The 20257-nt window shown below is 34.0% G+C and overlaps 1 long non-coding RNA gene across 3 annotated transcripts; it reads right to left on the reverse strand.

Annotated features, from left to right (window-relative positions):
* Nucleotides 1–12702: 12702 nt before the first annotated feature.
* On the reverse strand, nucleotides 12703–15410 carry LOC113342091. 3 transcript variants are annotated; one of them, XR_003356400.1, is made up of 4 exons: nucleotides 14738–15410; nucleotides 13666–14425; nucleotides 13381–13572; nucleotides 12703–12915 (listed from the first exon to the last, which is right to left on the reverse strand). It is a non-coding gene; the product is annotated as an uncharacterized LOC113342091 (long non-coding RNA). The 3 variants fall into 3 exon arrangements; XR_003356399.1 differs by having other exon boundaries at nucleotides 13958–14425; nucleotides 14738–15407; XR_003356398.1 differs by having other exon boundaries at nucleotides 13381–14425.
* Nucleotides 15411–20257: the final 4847 nt, after the last annotated feature.

Below are 20257 nucleotides of genomic sequence, written 5' to 3' on the forward strand. Positions count from 1 at the left end.
AACATGAAACTCAACAAACCAAAATGGTTTTTCATTCATTGAATTGGAAAAACATACATCTTTCATTATATTGATAGGATATATCATAACATTTGAAATAAACCCTTGTTCGTATCGGTCAAAACCATAGGTAGTACTTTCCTATATGCGATAGCTATCATTTTTTTCAAACTCTTTCCCATGAACAACCTCATATTGGCGGTGAGCCCTCGACCACTATATAAACAAATACGTTATGTTAGATAGTGTTATTCAAAATGATTTCTAATGAAACAACTTATTAAAGAACTTACTCTTGCAGCAGTCAGCATAGTGGGTTGGCTTCCTTCATGGATTTCAGTTCCTTTTTGAAAGCTTATTTTTCAAGTACTTTTTCGAATCTTTCCTTAACGATTTCCAAAGTTCTTCCATTGCGATATCCGTTTAATGCCACAAAAACTATGAAAACACGGTTCCATAAAGAAAGAAATGTTTGATCTATGTCAATGTCTAGATCTTCATCATGTTGTCTGACCGCCGCCATGCTCTAAAAATCACAGAATCTTCAAAATATGGGTAGGGGGTCACCATAGCGTATTTTATTTTTCTTTTGGATGGGAAATAGATGATAATGAATATTAAAGCTTATAATTAGAATTTGGATGAGGAAGAGATGATAGAATAGTCTCCTTTTTTATTAACCCCACTTTCAAAGGATATCGTTATCAAGAATTTATGTACCATTTTATGTGGACAAAGAAAAATGAAAAATAAGACAATGAGGTTTCGCGATTGCAAGGATGTACTTTTGAAAAGACGAGGGTACCCAAATATACCTCAATCTAAAACTTTTACACCTATAAGTCATGTCTCCGAAAATGATTGTCTATGGAATGAGTCGAGACAATACAACTAATCGGTTCACAATTCGTGTGATCGTCTATGGATACAAGATCGAGACAATACGACAACAAGATAACTTGTGTGATTGACTATGGATACAAGATCGAGATAATACAACAATGAAGTATGTTAACTTGATAATAGGTTTGGAATTAACCAAACACAACATGATTGCTATCAAGTAAATAGGAATTAACGTTTTGTGTATTTTACTTCTAATTATAATAAAAAAAATTATAATTACGGAAATAGAAAAGTAAAATACACAACAAGATTTTGTTAACGAGGAAACCGCAAATGCGGAAAAACCCCGGGACCTTGTCCAGAATTGAATACTCTCAGGATTAAGCCGCTATACAAAATCTAAACCAACTTCGTATAGTTGAGACCAAGCAACTAAACCTATAGTTCACCTAGTTCCGTCTGTATCCTTGCGCCTCCATCTTGTAATAAGTCACGCACTTGGAACAATTCCTTTGGTTCGTATTCCAAACAGTAAAGGAACAACAAATCTGTTTGGTAACAACTCTTTTCAAACAAGTGATATGAGTTTGACAAAAGGTTCTTCGTTTATCCCAATAAACTCCTTTGTCAGGTTCTTAGATCTATCTCAATACAATTACCAAAGTAATTGTCTAGATTTTGCAATCAATACTTCTTAGTCACAAAGTCAATATATTGATGCCGATCTACTCAACTAATCAATCAAGGTTATCACAAAGATAAACCGATTATAGTTGGATCCCCAGCCGATCAAGTTTTGTGCACACCATAGATTATGAACTCAAACAAGCAATCTTCTTTGTCTTCAAATCTTCTTAGATCTTCAATAAACACCCTGCACACAATCAAATTGAATCTCTTGTGATCAATCACACACAAAACGGAGTCTGTTAACAATGGATTATCATAAGACGTCTTTATATCTACAAACAGTCTAAAGATCCCCGTCAAAACTTCGATCTAGTTTGAGTGAATCTTATATCAGAAGAGAATATTCTCAAGCATAAAAAAATTAGGTGCAATCAAAGTTCAACCACCGTTAGTTAATCAAATCAATCGAAAACTAATAATAAACTATAGTTATCTAGTTTCCCACCAATGGTACTCGTAGAGCTTCCCAATCCCAAAGAAGTTTTTAAAACGAGCGGTCGTAAGAGATTTCGCCTAATTAGGGTACTTTCCTCTCCGAATAGACGGCTCCACCAGTAACAACACAACTAGGTAGTTTTACTGGCTCTGAGGATTAGTTTACTTGAAATGCAAACTTCAATATTTATAGACCAAGGAAGTTTGGACACCAAGGAATTTCCAAAATCGAAAATATTCTCAAGATATGCAATATATTTCAAAATTCGGTTTTCATAATTCCTGGAAATGCTTTGTCCAAATATTGACCGAAATTTCAGTAGAAAATCTCCAATTAGTAAATGCACATTACCAATTGTATTTTCTAAATATATGCATTTTAATTGCTGGAAATTAAAAGCATATAAAACTAAAAGCCTTAATTAAAAGATTCCCAATTTATTTCGATCCGGGATTCTTTCCTTTAGCTATTAAGGAATATCTTTAAACAATAAAAGATAAGAGTTACTGCACATATTCAAAGTATGTCGACATCTTTACTTTGTAAATCCTTTTTCATATTTACAATCTTGGAACCGCTTTGCCACACTTCCAAATGAGTTTAGAATTGGTTCATCTGATTTCTAGGAACTATGTGATTGATCAAAAATATTCAATCATCATTCATGGGTTTAACGGTTCTACCAAAAAAAGTTTCGGTTTCACCTCCATGTGGGTACTAGGATCAGTCACACTAGTTACCAAAAGTTGGTTGACTAGGTACTAGGATCGGTTACCACATATATATGTCATAAACTTGTATTCGGTTGCACAAGTTATAGGATCGGTCACACCAATTACTAAAACTTGTTAATCTACTACAATGATCGATTACACATCTTGTGATTAGTCCCAACCAAGTTCTAGGATCCTTCACCCAATGATTAGGAATGGTCACACCAATTACAAATATCGATCATACCATCTCAGGTGATTAATTAAGATCTGTTTCACTAATAAAAGTCATACCAATACAAAAGTCAGGCCTTGTGAATAGTTTTACCAAGATACATAAACAAGTTATGAGCGGTTATACTAAACACACATATTGGTAATCCAAAGATTTGCAATGAATAATAACACCAATAAGCCTACCGATTTCCCTTTCGATTCATAAAACAAGTTTATGAATTGTACTTCCTTTAAAAGAATGTAAAACATTGTTTCCTAGGACGAAATCTTCACCCATACCCATACACATAATCACAATAGCATTCATACGATTATGTCGATGTCTTATATACTAAGTTCAAAAGATAGACGTTATACTTTGTATTGTAATTCCTTAATACTATGTCTAACTAGAGTATAATCATTCACGGCTTCACAGTTATGTTTTCAATATGCACGACTTGAAAGATACATTAGGAATGAAACATTTCAAGTCAAATATTACTAACCTCAAGTGGGAGGATGATGTCATCGTTGTAGCTCTTTATCTTCACATTCTTCAAGTCTTCACGTAATACTTGTAAGTCTCATATCCTAGTAACTTTCTAGCTAACCTATACGAAGTTGACTCTAGTAAATAATCAAGCGACTCTTTAAATGATTTTTGAATCACTAAAATATGACAACCAAACTTGACATACCAACGCTTGGTGGGTTCAACCAAGCAATGCCCTAACAACTTTGTCATCCATAATGCTGGTGAATTCTACCCTACATTCATTTGGAAGGTGCATATTCATTTGACTTTGTGAAGACAATTAAGGATGGTGCTACAGTGAAACTTCACGCTACTTTCAAAGTATTGTGTGTTGCCCTTGGAATTCTAAAAGATAAAGATGAATCGTTTTAGTGTCTTCGAGAAGCATCAATGATGAGAAATGGAATTCAACTAAGAAAACTCTTCATGATCACTCTTTGCGATTGTAATCCGACTCAACAAATATTCACGTGGTCAAAGTTTGGATTGACAATATATGATGACTTACATTTTAAAATACGTGTGATATACAACATCTATAAGCCAAGTAATGAACAAGTACTTGATTATTGATTATATCCCTTTGATGACAACTACATGAATGTGGAAAGTCTCTTGACGATTTCTAAGATATGCCAAAATCAATTTAAAATTGGAGTGATGCCGCTGGTGATAGGTACATTTAGGAGTATTGGTTGCCGCAACTCGCGATATGAGATTCTAAATCAATGAGTTTTTTGGCATATAATGCATCAATTGGTTTCGTGCAAGCACATAATGGGATTCTCTCTCTCTAAATAGCAGTGCAAGAAGTGGAAAAACTTTTATATGCAACATATTAGTCACAAGTTGTCGCAGAGCTGAATACATATTTCTTGCTGGTGCTTATTTCTAGAATTGCTCTGCTTCTTTTGATGGGAAGTCGTAGCTCGCATTCTAGTTCAAGATTCCCAAAGAAATAGTTGAACCAATGTTTATGAAACTGATAAAAAAGATACATAGGATTAACTCCCGAGACGAGTGAAGCTAATTATATGGGACATAGTTCCGATGCGTTATAGACTTTGTGTTGAAGGAGATGATCGAAAAATTCGTGATTGTCGGGTTCATAAAATACTATGGAATGAAGTTTCAGGTATTATGTGCAGAGATTTTGGGAAAACATTTCCTTTTATCCCTGAAGGGTGTCGAGAAAAAAATCGTTGGAGCATCTCTGAATATCATTGCTTTGGAAAGACGTCATTATACTAAACCTTAATCAAAATATGGTAGGGATATAATTATGTTTGATCTGGATAATGTATCTTTTGCAAAATTCTTGATAGAGGTACAAATATGGAGAATATTGTTTTTACCATTTTGTTTCAGATTTACATATGAAAGAATACTTCGATATTCATATGTTGGATATTATATGTTGGTGATAATCCTAAGGACGATCTTGATCTTCCCGAGTTAGTGCATAGGTGTAAAGACATGCCTAGGTTAATAAAAGACATTTATCCTTATATGGGTAAAGAGGAGAGAACACGTCTAATACATTTTACCGAGCCGATGATACTGTCAGTGCACAATGAAGATATACACAAAGTTGGTTGTCCAATCATAGTATTGAAGCATCTTGCACCCAGAGAAGGTCTTTGCAAGTGTACAAGGTTATTTGTTACTAAATGTGGATGACATGTAATCTAAGCCAAATCTCTAACCAGTAACACAACTGAAAAAAATATATTTATCCAACACGTTAGTTCCATGTCCTTATGGCGTTTGCTATGACCATCAACAATATGTTGGCATAAATCTGTACACTTCTTTATTTAGCCATGGTAAACTTTATCTAACACTATCAAGGTGTACTTAAGTACAACAATGTTTCTAATTAGCATAAGAAACTGCAGGTCTTTCGACAAAGAATGTCTACCCCAAAGTTTTATTATAGAACATTAAAACTGTTTTTTCATTACATACTACATGGTACATCATTATTAGTTAATCTTATATGGATTTTTTTTATCAAGTTAAACTATCACCAGACGATATAACATTTTCTTATCGTATGCATTGTCAACTATATGGAGTGTGAAAAACTGTTATTTGATTCAGAAATTTGTAAATATCGAAAAGAAGATATCACATGTTTACAATTCTTATGCAGGAAATATGGAGTACGCATTATTACTATCACAATGAAGAAATCTTTTTCCACAAATAATTTCCGAGTAAGTGTGGAATGTTAGTAAATGACAACAAGATATTCGTTATTCTTTGAAAGTAAGAGTCTCTATCTTTATTATTATAAATCATGTTTCTTCTGCGAGAAGAAAAAGATATTTACAACTTTTCTGGATGTTGTCTTTACCTTCATAGATCCATGACGTATTCATCTCCAATATTTATGTTTCCAAGAGTAGTTTGTAACAACAGTAAAACACTTGAGTAGTCTAGGTACAATTTTCCTCTTTTTATTTGTTGCAGGTTGCTATATTAGCATTCAATAGTAAAAAAAAAAAGGTCTGATGAAGTGTCAAAAGGAAGATATCAGTAGAAAATGCAAAGTAAGTAATGTTCGAATCAAAAAGGTCACCTCTTTTTTTGCTCTCTAATAGTCATCACCGTTATGTACTAAAATAAACTAATTTATTGTTGCCAACATGGATCCATATGTTCTTTTGATTTCTATACTTCGGTCTTCAGTAACGATGATTGGATTTAAAACTAAACATGAATAAATATTGATGAAATTAAATAATAAGTAGTTGATAATTTTTTTCAAGATATATTTTTGTTGGAACCGTGTGTCTAAATATAGAATGATTCTATTAGTACCGATGTTATTAGGTGTAGACTGATATTATAGAAGTATGAGTACCCTAGAATAATATAAGTTACTTATTGATACGTGACTAAATTGTAATCTTTTATATATATTTGGATATATTAACTAAGTTGAAATCTTTTTTAAGAAGCCTATTATAGGGGCTCCAAACTTTTGGTTTTTGGGGCTCACAAGATGACAAAATAGAGTTATCAAATAGTAATAAAAAAAACCCTTAACCTATTAATTTTCTTAATGGCTATAATATCCTCCAATAGTAAGTGCTAATGATTAGATTAACTAAACTAAGTATAATTAGTGATTAAATTAGACTAATAATTTGATTTATTGTTAGGGTTCGAAAATCAAAATCAAAATCAATTTTATTTTATTTTTAAATTTAACAAACGGTCGGGAGTCTCAAACTTTCCCACCCGTAAAAAAACCCAGGTTCAAATACGGTCGGGAAAAATATGGAGCATAACTACTTACAGTTGGTTTTTTTATTATATTTGGGTTTTGAACTGATAAAACATCTTTCGAAAAATTTGATATATAGTTGGGAGTTCATATTTTTCCAACTGTGTAATTGATTTACGGTTGGGAAAACCAATATTTCTCAACCGTATGTAATTCTGAAACTATTTAAAAACCCTAATTTGATAAAATCTAACCTATTTATATGATCAAAAGAAACAAAAAAAGGTGGGTTTTCGATTCTTATCTAATTGAAGTAATTATTTGCAGAAAATTGACGATTAATCATCGTTGAAGAACAAAAGAAAAAAAAGGACGAAGAAGAGACGATGGAGATGGAGAAGAAGAAGCGACATTGATTAGTTTTTGGTTTAGGTTTAGGTTTAGTTTTTGGCTTTTAATTAGATTTTGATTGTTACAAACCATTGTTTATTTACTAAGATGCCCTTCGTGTCTAAGTTTAGGGTTTACATATCTTGGACACCAAGTCTTCTATCTATATAAATAGAGGCTTAAACACTGTATTCTATACACATAATAATAATAATTTCTCTCCTCTCTCTATTTTATGTCTCCTTCTCTTTTCACAATACGTCATCAGCACGCTCACGATGAGCTAGATCGAAGCTAAGAGACGATAATAAGAAGAATTAAAGAAAAGAAAAAAAAGTGATTGCAAATCCGTAGTAGGATTTGACTTGTCAAACTTCCATTGAAGAAGGATCTCAACTTTTTATTTTTAAGTTATTTTATACTTTAAGACCGATTCACCTTATATTTTCCCATTTGCTTATATCTTGTTTTTCATTAATTTATTCATATATTTGATTTGACGTGCATATGACAGATGGTATGTAAAAGTTCGTGTGGAATTGGATCAAAAAAAGTCGCATGAGACAAGACATAAATACCAGCAAGGACGGAGAGCAACATACATAACGTAAATCATACAATAAAATTATATTGTTTTTCTTTTCGCATCTTATACTGTTGTCAGTGCTTCATTATTGAATTTTTTTCTTTTGTTATCTTGTTTATTATATTATTGGTAAAAACTAATGATAGGAGTATTTTTCTCCAACGACCATCATATATCTTTGCACCCACAATGAGAATATGGTTGTGTTTATTCTCAATTTTTATTTTCCGGCGCAACTAAAGTCCAAGTCCATTGACTAATCATAAAGTGATATGGTTTATTTTTAAAGGATTCAGATGATCAATTTTAATCGAAATAATAATTGATTTCCTTTATTCTCTAATATTTTCATTGAGAATAAAAAGCAAAAAATCCATCGTAAGATGGTTTACAATTTCTATTCTTTTAATGAAATTGTAATCACCAAAATTGACGTTATCGCAATTTAGTTACATTTATGGTAATTAATCATGTGCATGGTTGAAAAACCTACGGCCAATTAACTTTGGTATTTTTTTTCCATATGACGAAGATCATGTGATTTATCATATTCTATGGTTTCTATTTCTTTTACAGGAAACCATATGTTCTATGCGATGATTAGAACGACAATATTTTTTCTTTTGTCGATTTACTTTTGGTAAATTGTAAAAACCAATTGATATTGGCTTTTTTTCTCCTCCATGAACTCTATAAGGTTGGTATTCTAGATTATTTTTAAGCCAATATGTTTCTATTTCTTGAGAGAAACATTGATTGGTTTCCATTCCATACAAGAAACCATCATTAATCAGGCACAAAGTGGAATATTTTGTACTGAGCAATTAATTATTCCTCGTGGTAATAATCTCCAAATTTTAGATCCGTTCAACTTGAAGTTGGAACATCCAACGACATTAAAGGTCAAAGGGTGCGTACCCAGCTTGTTAGGCCATCTCATTAGTCCTTGTAATGACTATATCTCTCTTGATATAATCTTCTTTAATAAAGAATGTGTTCATAATTTCATTCTAAATAATTATCTCATCGACCCTATAGGTCACAAAATTATTGAAGATTTTATTTTGTATATTTTGGATGTAACCAATAAAATTTATGGTTGATGTTTAAATTGTATAGACTACAATTCTTGGACAATTGTTTGTATTTTATTTTTGTGGCTATTAAAGTTAGTATTTATCGTCCAATCTGGTGTTGTTAAAATCCAGAAATTATGAGTATATGTCCTCGATTTAAACGGATAATACTCTAGGAAACTTGTTTTCATATATGAAATTACAATTTCCGCCAGAATCAGGGGGAGACTCCATGCTATTAGAAGTTAGCATCAATTAACTTAAAAGTTATATAATTTCTCTCCCATCATGATCAAATTGAAAAAAGACTGTTATTAAATAGGCGTGAAAATATATCATTTAGCTTTCCCATAAGTTTATGTCGTTTGAAAAAGGCAAATCCAATCACATCGCATGTATCATTTTTATATCGGCTACACATAGTGCTCCAACATAGTCTATCATAATACGATCCACATTCTCAATATTCATATCTCCTTATTTGAATGATAGGAGATTATAATGCCTACGGGCACTGGTACCAGTAATCCTATGAATTTTTCAAGATATGCATATATTTGAAAATCGTGTTGGATCATAGTTAGCTATTTGTCGAATATTCATTTAGTAGCTACTTATATAAATGATGGTTGTTTTTAAACCATCTGCAGAGAAATATCGATAAATGTGATTGATAGGCACAAAATCCAAATTGACACAATTTTGGATCCAAAACTAGCACCTTTAATTTTTCAAGCCTATTAATTATAGGTTGGTGATAATAGCATCACACGAGAAATATATATTCATTGTAAAACGATTTGAGGGTTTTCTTTTTGCTCAGACCCTAGGATTGGTTCAATAATTTTTCTTCTTATAAGACACATTTGGCATGGTAGTCCTTGAAGGACTCGTATGTGATCGGAGAACAGTTTTCGAATTTGTGATACTCGGAGGATTCAAATTATGTTCGCGCAGCCACTTGACTCGATTATGTCAGGTTTAACAATGATATTTGTGTTTTTTTTTTAATTGGTAAAAGATCATAATCATAATCCGGATTAGTTGATGATATCAACTTTGTAGGTCTCTTGAAGAGTCCTTAAAAACAAAGAAATCCACGCCTTTGCAGCATTTTTTTATTTTCTTTTTTCGTAAATCTGCAGTTTAAAAATTATGCTTGCATGAACAATATCTATTGTGATACATGATATAGATTTAAGTATTTTGATGGTTGTTTTTTGTAATACTCATATAGTTGAGTTAGCATCCATAAATCGTCAAAAGTTGTACTCTTTTGCCTTCGTTTTCAGGTTTTGTCTTATGTGGTTTTCCTGACAGGGTTTTAACGAGGCAACATATTGTTGACGTTTAATTTTCTTCAAAATGTTGATATTTGTGCTCTTTTTACTTCGTCCAAATTTTTTCCCTTTGGGTTTTACTGGAAAGGTTTTAGTGAGGCAATTTATTCAACATGGTGGTCATCCAAGGGGGAGTTGTATAATTTATGTTATTTGGTGGGTTTCCACCATTAACTAGGTCATTTTGTTAGACCAAATCAACATAAAAATACCTTAGTAATTTGGATGTCATTCAGATCCACATAAGGTATGACCACAAATTTAGTTTTGTTCACTTATGGTAATTTATCTACATCTTGGCTCTATGTTGAAGAAACTACATCAACAACTTATGCAAATCATCTCGGGAAGCTAGCACAAATTCTCAATGCGTTGAAGAAGAATGTAGACTCTGTAAAAGTATTAATCGAAGGAATTACTGCTTGTGCAACACAAATGAAGACTTCATCAACTATCCGACATCTTCATGAAAGCACAGTCCTCTTCTGCATTCAAGAAATTCATTCTTCAACATTGGAAAGTCTCGACTCAAAGATTTGCACGCCAATATTTGACTGAAGTATTTGTCGGGGAGGGGGGCGGGGCATCATCAAATTAAGGTATATTCGATGGACTTTATCGTTTTGTACTCTTTTTCCTTCGTCAAGGTTTTGTCCCACTGGGATTTCCTTGTCAAGGTTTTAACGAGGCAATATATGCGTGTCCAACACTGTCAAAGTCTTTACATGCTTATGCAATTTCAGGTTTTTCTCTTTTGAGTTTTCCCGGTATGTTTGTAATGACTTAGCCACATTGGTCATCAGGGGGAGGGTTATAAACCATTGTTTATTTACTAAGATGCCCTTCGTGTCTAAGTTTAGAGTTTACATATCCTGGACACCAAGTCTTTTATCTATATAAATAAAGGCTTAAACATTGTATTCTATACACATAGTAATAAGAATTCCTCTCCTCTTTTCTCTCTATTTTATGTCTCCTTCTCTTTTCATAATATAGATTAATTATTTAAGCGTAATAAGGGAGTAATAAATATAATCAAAAAATATTTTTTTTATGGATTATATCTCCCCTTATCCACATTTAGGGAATTTGAATCATAGGAGCTCTCAAAACCAAAAGTTTGGAGCCCATACAATAGGCTTCTTTTTTAATGTGCTGATGTAGTTTATTCTAGTATATTGTTACAAAGAAATAAAGTATACACAGGCTTAGTCTTATGGTCTTCTATTCTAGCATCTAGATTGGAAGTCCACGTCAGCCAGAATACTCATCCATGTCCTATGGTCATTCTAATCTAGCATCTGGATGCGCCGAACCATTCCTCGTGGCCGCGCTGAATGGAACAACGCAACCATGTCAGATCAAAAATAAAACAATCTCGCTGAATTATTCCGCAAAAAGAGAATTTTGGTTGCGCTGAATGAGAAGTAGTGTTGAAGAATAAACAACGCTTTGAGAAGAAATTACAACGTTTTTTGTCTAATGTAGAAGCCAAATCTAGCCCATAAAACTTAGCCCTAAAGAGTGAATAAGAGGTTGATCGCATTACATTCCTAGTTCTCCCCAAAAAAAAAATTATGTTACTAGTTGGGACGCCCGTGCAGATATTTTGCAGAAAATAGGTATGTTTTGCGGCTGTAATTTTTGGTATAAAAGTAAAATTTGGTAAATATATAGTTGTTGCTCTCGTGCAACTTAAATGTTTTGTAGCAAAAAGTATGCATTGGTGAATAAAAATAGGTTTATGTTACAGGGCCTACGGACCATGGACGTGCGGTCCATCTAGTTACCCCTTTATGTGTATATAATGTAACCTAGTTGTGTATTACAACTATTATCTTCCAATAAGATATTATCCTTCCTTTCTCTACATCTTCTTCCTTCGCCCTAATTCTCCTTAAATACGTTATCAGCACGAAGCTATACCGCAGAGCTAGATTGAATCAGATTGTTTTTTTTTTGTGGATGATTGACATAAATTATCGTCAAGCTAATGTTGAAGTCGCTGGAATCAAATCAGATAAGTTGGATCTAATTTTTTTCCCCTGCTTTTGATTTTGGCTATCCAATATAAGTTTATTAAATCTATGGTGACAATTGAAATCCCATAATCAATCGGCTGATATATTTGTAATATGTTGGTAACCCCGTCGATGGTAACCCAATGGGAAAAGCGTCTGGTCGTAATGGTGAAGGAAATAGTTCGCATGTTCGTAATTTCTTCCGCTGAGAAAGAGGAGAAGAAAAGTCGGTCCAGTCAAACTCAACCAGGTTCGGTTCTACCCACCGGTCCACCCACAATACAGGATCCAACCCATCGGTCCCCCAACCTGGTCCGGTACACCCCACCCGGTCTGGTTCCGATCTCAGTGGCTTGTTCTGTTTGGACCCGTTCCAGCTGTGTCTCTGTTCTGGCGGTGCGCGACCAAGGTTGTTCTAGTTTTATGTATATACATTGGGAACCAATGTTTGAGGTATGTATAATGTAGGTCCTTAACACTGAATATTTGTTGGGCTTATTTTTCTGGTTTTTAGAACACTAGTGGATTACCCGTGCCATAATGACACGGGGGTGGAAGAGGTGCTGGTATTATGATGGCACCAGCCCGGACTTTTGTTTGGGCTTTAACATACTGTTGGTATCAGCAATTACGGCAATTACATTTAATACTAAAATTATGAAGTAAACAGTGTTGTTCATAATAACATGGCAATATATAATAGAATGTGTATAGATCCAATCTGTTTGGTGTTATAGATTTGAACCAAACTTGAATTTGGCCGAATTCTCTTGCTTGCAATTTCGGATTCTCGGCAACAGTTCATACGTTTCTCCAATACTGTTGTACCTGCAGTATATGCAAAATGATCGCTATTATGCAAAACATTTTAGTTAGAATCAAACTATCCAAAGAATATCGAAAGATGTTTGTACATCTACTCTTGTAATCTAAATTTTATGTTATTTTGCCATGCCATGCAAATTTCTATAACTCGGTAAGCTCATACCCGAGAATAGTTTTGGAGCCAACCTTTAATGAACAGTCCAAATACTCGCACTTCTGTAGTTAAAACTTCCAGAACTCAAATCAAAATCTATTAAAAACTGTGTCTCAATCGATGGTTCAAGCTAGACCCTAAAAAACAAAGAAACTCTCATAAATCACCTCACCAGCTATCATTCTACCGTATCAGATTCTCTTACAGACTAAATTGTCCTAAAAAAAATAAATAATCAGATTATAACACTCATGGAAACTTTATCGAAATTCTAAGAATTTTAGAATAGTAAGAGAAGTAAAATGTAAGAGTACCTATAAGAGGACTTCCGGATAGACCAAATTTGAGGTCTCATGTCCATTGATGTTCCTCCGGAAAGCAAGTAAAGTCTCTTATTTGTTATCACGCATAAGCACATTTACAGTGAATTATTTTCAGCTCTTCTTCGTGTTCATACTCATGCCAACAACTTATTCTTGCTCATATCCCGCTGGAAAATGGTTCACCTGCAAACACAGAAAAAGTCATCAGTTAGATTACTCAAGTAGCCTGGAAAAATAATAGAGCAAGAAGAAAACAAAAAAACAAAATTTTCTAACCCAGCTGCTGCATAAATCAAGTAGATCTAGACTTATTCCAGGGTGCTGCTAAGAGGGAAAACCTTTTAGCAGTACTTAGTAAGTGCAGCAATAGTAGGATCATATATATGCGTCACAAACCATGGACTTCCATAAAAAAACAAATCTGATGATACATTGAAATCCATATCAAAATGTAGTACCAAAACCATCTGTTTTAGAATTAAAATCCATATCAAAATGTAGCGTTCATCAATACATTGAATTTCAGACAGCCAATCTAACCTAACTACAGCCAAAATCTTTTGTTTACCTGGTATTAAGCTAGAATAAGTTGGATACAGACTCTTCAAACCGGTGAAAACCATTGTCTGTACAAGGAAAATCAACTGGCGAATCTATGTTCTTTACTACCTATTTGAGACAAACCAAAACACGAACACAAAATTAATTCCTAGAAGTTCTTACACATTTAGCTTCAACCCATCATGATCAATTTCTTTACATAACCCGTTGTTCAAAAGCCTAACATTACATCAAAATATCCAAAGATTCACTCATCAGGAAAAGGTAAAACCTACTACTAATTAAGAAAAGATAAAACCTATAGCGAAAGGCATTACGACATTTCTCAAGAAGCGTTTGTTTTTCGACTTCGGTCATCGATAAAACCTACTTCATATGTAACATGGCGCCGCTGTAAGTGAGCATCTCTTTCAATAAATCTTGGACTTCTACGTGGTTGGAAACTGGAAATCTTACCTGGAAATGAATCTTGCATCTGCGAAACAAACCAAAGAAAAAAAAATTGAAATAAAATCTGTTGATTTCTCAAGCATTTGCACAAACGGTAATTTTCACAAAGTTAAACTGAAGAAGTTAACTAAATACATAATCAGATGTCCATATTATAATACTCATAGTAAGAAACATAATTCAAAAACTTGGATACTCAAAAAATTCACAAATTCGATATTGGATATGGAAGATATTCATTTGAACCATTATAAAATCACAAATTCAAAGAGAAAATTAAAATATGGATAAGTTTGAACATGGAGAAACTAACAGGGTTTAGCAGCGTTAATCTTACCTCAAATTTTTCATATCATATGCGCCATTAATCTTACCTCAAATTGTTCTTCGATCAATCTAAAGTTTGCACAAACCATAATTTCCTCACAACTCAAAAAAGTAATTCAATCAATTACATCAACGAAGGGGTTGATTTCTCTGTAAATCAGTCAACCCAACTCACTCAAAAGAAATTCAATCAAGTCAAATGAATCAATTAACCCAATTTCCAATATAGGGTTACAGGTTATATGTTGATTGAATCGATCAAATCAAAAACCTGTACTCTAAATTCGAAATTGAGTATAGAATAATTGAAATATAGTGGGAAATCTATCTATGAAGATGAAGATGAAGATGAAGAAAGAAGAGATCCCAGGGAGAGTTGAGAAGAGTTGCTGTTATGATTAGATTAGGGCACAAAATTGATGGGGAAAAATCGGGCGAACAACAACAATTGGAAGAAGAAGAAGATGAAGAAGAAGAAGAGAAGAAGGAAATGGTGGTGGTGTTTTTCGTGGCGATGGAGTTGTCGGTGGTGGTTTGTGTGGGGGAAGATGAAGCTGATGGAGATCTGGTTTGTGTTTCTCTGGTTTTGGTGATGGAAGAATTAATCGTTATTTTTGTGAAGACAAAACAGACGATTCTTATTTTCCCTTGCAGTTCTCCAAATCTACCAATATCGGAGTGATACGTAGGCCAAGGAAATAAAACCCGGAGGGGCCTTTTAGTCCAGAAAAGAAACCAACCATGGACATCAAACAAATCATTTTGTGTTATATTATAGATGCCTAGTTCTGTCTTTCCCTTAGAATAAGTCCATATTATATAAACGGTCCACTTAAATTATGACTGTCGATCTCGTTTATTAAGAATTTTGGTCTTAATATTATATATTGGCAATGGTGTCTTTTGTTCAATTAGTTGTTCCAACTCGATTCCAATGTATTCATTTGAAATTTAGAAGTAGCCGAGCACCATTATTGCGTACGTGATATTTTCTCCCCAAATTTGAATGTTTTTATGGGATGTAATCCATTTGCTCCACTATTAAAGAGTCAATATTTTCAAAAGATACATTGCAAATAAAATTACATGTATTCAAATTTTTGTGGAAGAACTCACAAAAGGTGATATGCGTTGGAAAATTTCCATTTCTCTACTCCATCCATGATACTAACGAAGCAGTATATGTTGAAGTATAACAACAAGAGAACCATCTTTAGTAATCTATTCAACCTAAAGTAAGTGGTTGACATGTGTAGTGAGATTCTCTTGGCCTTTGAGATAGAGAAAATTCTCAAATTAAGCTAAATGTAGCAAAATTGAAAATGGAAAGAAGCCCGAAGTAATGAGGGTTAAACGTATTGCCTCATATAAAGCATGTGAAAAGGGACATATATTTCACGAGACAAAGATGTACTTTTCCCCCCGGTTGATCGAATTTTATATAGTGGTAAGAAGGTTGTTGTTCTCTCGGACTTGTGAAGATTGATTTAAGATTTAAGATTATGGAAAGAACTGAGACTATGGATTCCACCATTGACGAATTTTTAAGTGATTCAGTTAACAACAATATTTATGCAATTCACACGTTCAATTTGATTATAAGATATTGCCAATATTAGATTTCCAAAATATTAATTGTTAATCGCAAGTATGGAACTTCAAGAGCTCTAAGCTAAGCATGCACCATCAAGAGAGAACACAACTAATTAATCAAAATCTTATAATCAATTATAGTTCAGTGCAAATAATCATAAAGAAATTGCAATAATAAATTAATAAGAAAATACCATTTTATTATTGGAACAACGCTTCCTCCATAATCCCAGCATGTGATTCTAGTTCCTCATTATTACAAAGAAAACTAAATAGGGGAAATAAAAGAAAATTGTGAAACTGGCTACCGGCTTACCGGCTCTCCCCTCCTCCAAATATGCTCTCTAGTTCTCTATTTATACACACAAATACACATCACTCAAATATATTATTCCATAGCTCCAAAATCTTCTTTTTTTTAATTAAAAATATCTTCAAAAATTTTCCTTCTCATTATTCTATATATGTCTTTACTAAACCCATATCTTCTTTAATTTGCAGAATAAAATCCAAGATAAAATCTTCTAAGGATATTTTTCTTGTTTAATACAAAATAACTTCCTTTTTCTTAAAAACTTCATGTTTGTAAGGGAAGAAGATATTCTTATCTTAAAGATAATAAATCCTTTACCATTGAAACCAAATTTCCCTTCAATTTTTCTTTTCAAATCAAGGAAGAAGGTGGAGCCCCCTTAACCAGTAATGGGGTGCGATTAGCAGTTGGCTACCTGGGGGTGCCCTTTATCCAAAACTGAGAGTACGAATAACATGTGTCCTCCGAGTGCCTAAACCAACTTTTCGAGCCGAATTTTCCAAAAATGTTTATTTTCCAAAAATACCTACAAACACATAAAACACCATAATAAGTAGAAAATCGAGTACCAACAATACAGAACATTGAGGAAAAATTAGACACAAAAATGTGTCTATCAAATACCCCCAAACTTATTATTTGCTAGTCCTCGAGAAAAACTAATCTAGAAAAATAAAATCCTAACTCGCTAGGTGGCCCTAGCGACCGAGATATAGTCTCAGGAGGGTTTACCAGAGGTGTACCCACAAAACCATTACTCCAGACCCTAGATATCTATGCAGAACCTTGGAAGGTGATTAAAGATTTAATGGGGGTTGTAGTAGTAATGGTAAGGATGGTTCGAACTCTAAGACTTGTGAAGGTGAAGGATTTTTAGATTTATAAAAATTATATACAAAAATATTGACAAATTGGTAGAGAGGTACTGGGACTAATGATTCGGACAATCTTCATAACATAGGGCTCAATGATTTATTCTCAACAATAATCGCTCAAAACATATATGGACTCTTATTTTGCCAAAGTAGATTCTCAAAACATTGATTGTAAATGTTAAGCATGGAACATCAAATCACCTAAGCTAAGCATGACCCATCTAATCAAATAACACCCAATTTAATCAAATCATATTTCAATTAATTTTTAATGCAAAAGTCTTAAAAAGAATTAATAAAATTACCCATGTATGAAGCTAGGCCTCCTCCGTCGTCCCAGTATTGGGGTTTAACTCATCATAGTAAAAATGCTCTCAAAATAATTTATTGTGGCTCAAAAATGGTTTACAAATGATGAGAATATGAGAAATACAATAAAACCAGAGAACTACGACCCTCAGTGACAAAATAAGACTGCTGAAGCTCTGTCGCAAACGCTGTGGAAAAGAAGACTGCCTGATTACGACCCACAGGTGTTAGTCGTTACTACTGTAGAAAAACGACTGCTGTTGCAGGTCCGTTCTTCGTGTTCTTCATGTTCATCAGCAGCAGCAGCAGCAGAAACCGAGTTTGGGAAAACTCGAATTTCTTCTTCTCTGGCTCTCCTCATCCCCCCAGACTCTCGACACCTTCCCAAACTGTTTTGCCTTGTATTTATAGTGAATTGGAGCCAAAAATCCGACCATTGATTGCATATATTCTCGATTTAATCCAAATATTCTCGGCTGCCAATAATAACGAAAATTTCCATTTTTAATACCATGCACGCGTTAACTTTGATCCTGCACGCTCCCATTCGACTTATTCACGCCTCAACACTCTTCCAACGCCAGCAGAACTCCCCCATGCACACAAGAACTTCAATTTTTCTCGTGTTACAGTACACGTGCTCTGTTTTGGGTGTGTGAATCATACCTAAAATTCCAGCCAAATTTGATCGATCATGTCACCCATACTATGTTCCTTAACCTATATCACATCTCTATACCAAATTTCAGCCATTGAATCGACCCATAACCCCTTCATTTTGACGATCGAAATTCTGTCAGAACTGTTTAGAAATTTCCCGCCTTTTTCCAAAATTTGAATTATGAGAAGAAAAGTGTCCTCCCCCTAATCCTGTACGGGTGTCCCTTTAGCAATTGGGGTGGAAATAGTAATTTTTCTGGGTTCCCCCGGTACAATTCTGGGACGCTTCCGGTCCATTTCTGAGGTGCCTCCGGTACATTATCCTTGGGTATAAAACACTACTTTTCGAGCTCATTTCGCCGCAAAGTCTTATTTCTATAAAAACATCTACAAAAACACAAAATAACACAATAAGTACTTAATCGAGTCTAACAATACAGAATATTGAGAACAAAATAGACACATAAATGCGTCTATCAAATACCCCCAAACTTATTATTTGCTAGTCCTCGAGCAAAAATAAAATCCTGACTCACTAGGTGTCCCTAGTGACCAAGTTAATCTCGGGAGGGTTTACCAGAGGTGTACCCACAAAACCTTTACTCCAGACCCTAGCTATCTACAACGAACCTTGGAAGGCACTAAAGAATCTCCTTGGTTGGCTTACAAACACTGACTACAGGAGGAAGTACCCTGATGCGAAATTCCAATTGTTGTACACGAGTTTACACTCAAGCATACTAAAATTCATATAAAGTGACAGAGCTCTACTCAGATAGTTGCACTATGGACATCATATTCGGAATCAAACTAATCATATGGATAGAAAAAGGAGATGGAAATAGAAAAATGTAGATGGTTTTGATGTTAACCAAATGATCGATGTTTCACATATCTGTCTGAAGGCCACTGCCAGAATGAACCTATCCTAATGGACTGAGATACCGGTCTGACTAATATCAACACAACTGGCATATACAAGGGAACCAGTGGTCAATAACTTAAATCTAGATCAACAAACTGGCAAATACAAGGGAACCAGCGGTTGACTACACAGAACAATAACCATTTTTTTTAACTTAACGGCATGAATAGATCTTTTTGATCCAAGCGCATGCTTCTTGTCAGCAGATTACACGATAGTTCCCACGGGTCCTGCATTCCACGCTTGCTTAGGCGACGGAAACAGGGAGAACACACGCATATTGCTATCCAAGTGTTAATACTTATTCCGATTGTTCTAACTGGTCTGGTCTTTTTTTTAATATTTTTTTAGTAACTCAGTCACTCTAATTCATCCTAGCAGTGGTAACAACTTGAATCGTGTGCCCCACCTAATCACTTAGAGAAACATAGTTTAAAATAAAATAAAATAAAAAGAAATGAAAAGGACTCAACGAGATATGGTGCAACTATCATGTTATTTCTAACACCTGAGCTCTGTGCTTTTATGAATAGACTCTAGATGTTTCCATCTAATCAGATTGGTTCCTCAACTCCTACAACCAAGATGTTCCATCCACTTAGATTGGTTAGTGCCATCCTAATACGCATAAATTTCTAGGCTCTGGAGTTTATAATTGCAACTAAAAAGTTTCTCCCATACCCCCAAACTTAAATCTAACATTGTCCTCAATGTTCTAAAGATGAAACTAAAAGCATGAACAAGGAGAAACTGTTACCATTTGAAGCGAAAGAGTTAAGGAAAGATATTACCGTGTTGCATGAGCATGGGATACCTCCCAAGAAGTGCTAAGTTTAAAGTCTTCAGCCAGACTTA

The sequence above is a fragment of the Papaver somniferum genome, unplaced genomic scaffold, assembly GCF_003573695.1.
Source record: "Papaver somniferum cultivar HN1 unplaced genomic scaffold, ASM357369v1 unplaced-scaffold_33, whole genome shotgun sequence".
Taxonomy (NCBI): Eukaryota; Viridiplantae; Streptophyta; class Magnoliopsida; order Ranunculales; family Papaveraceae; genus Papaver; species Papaver somniferum.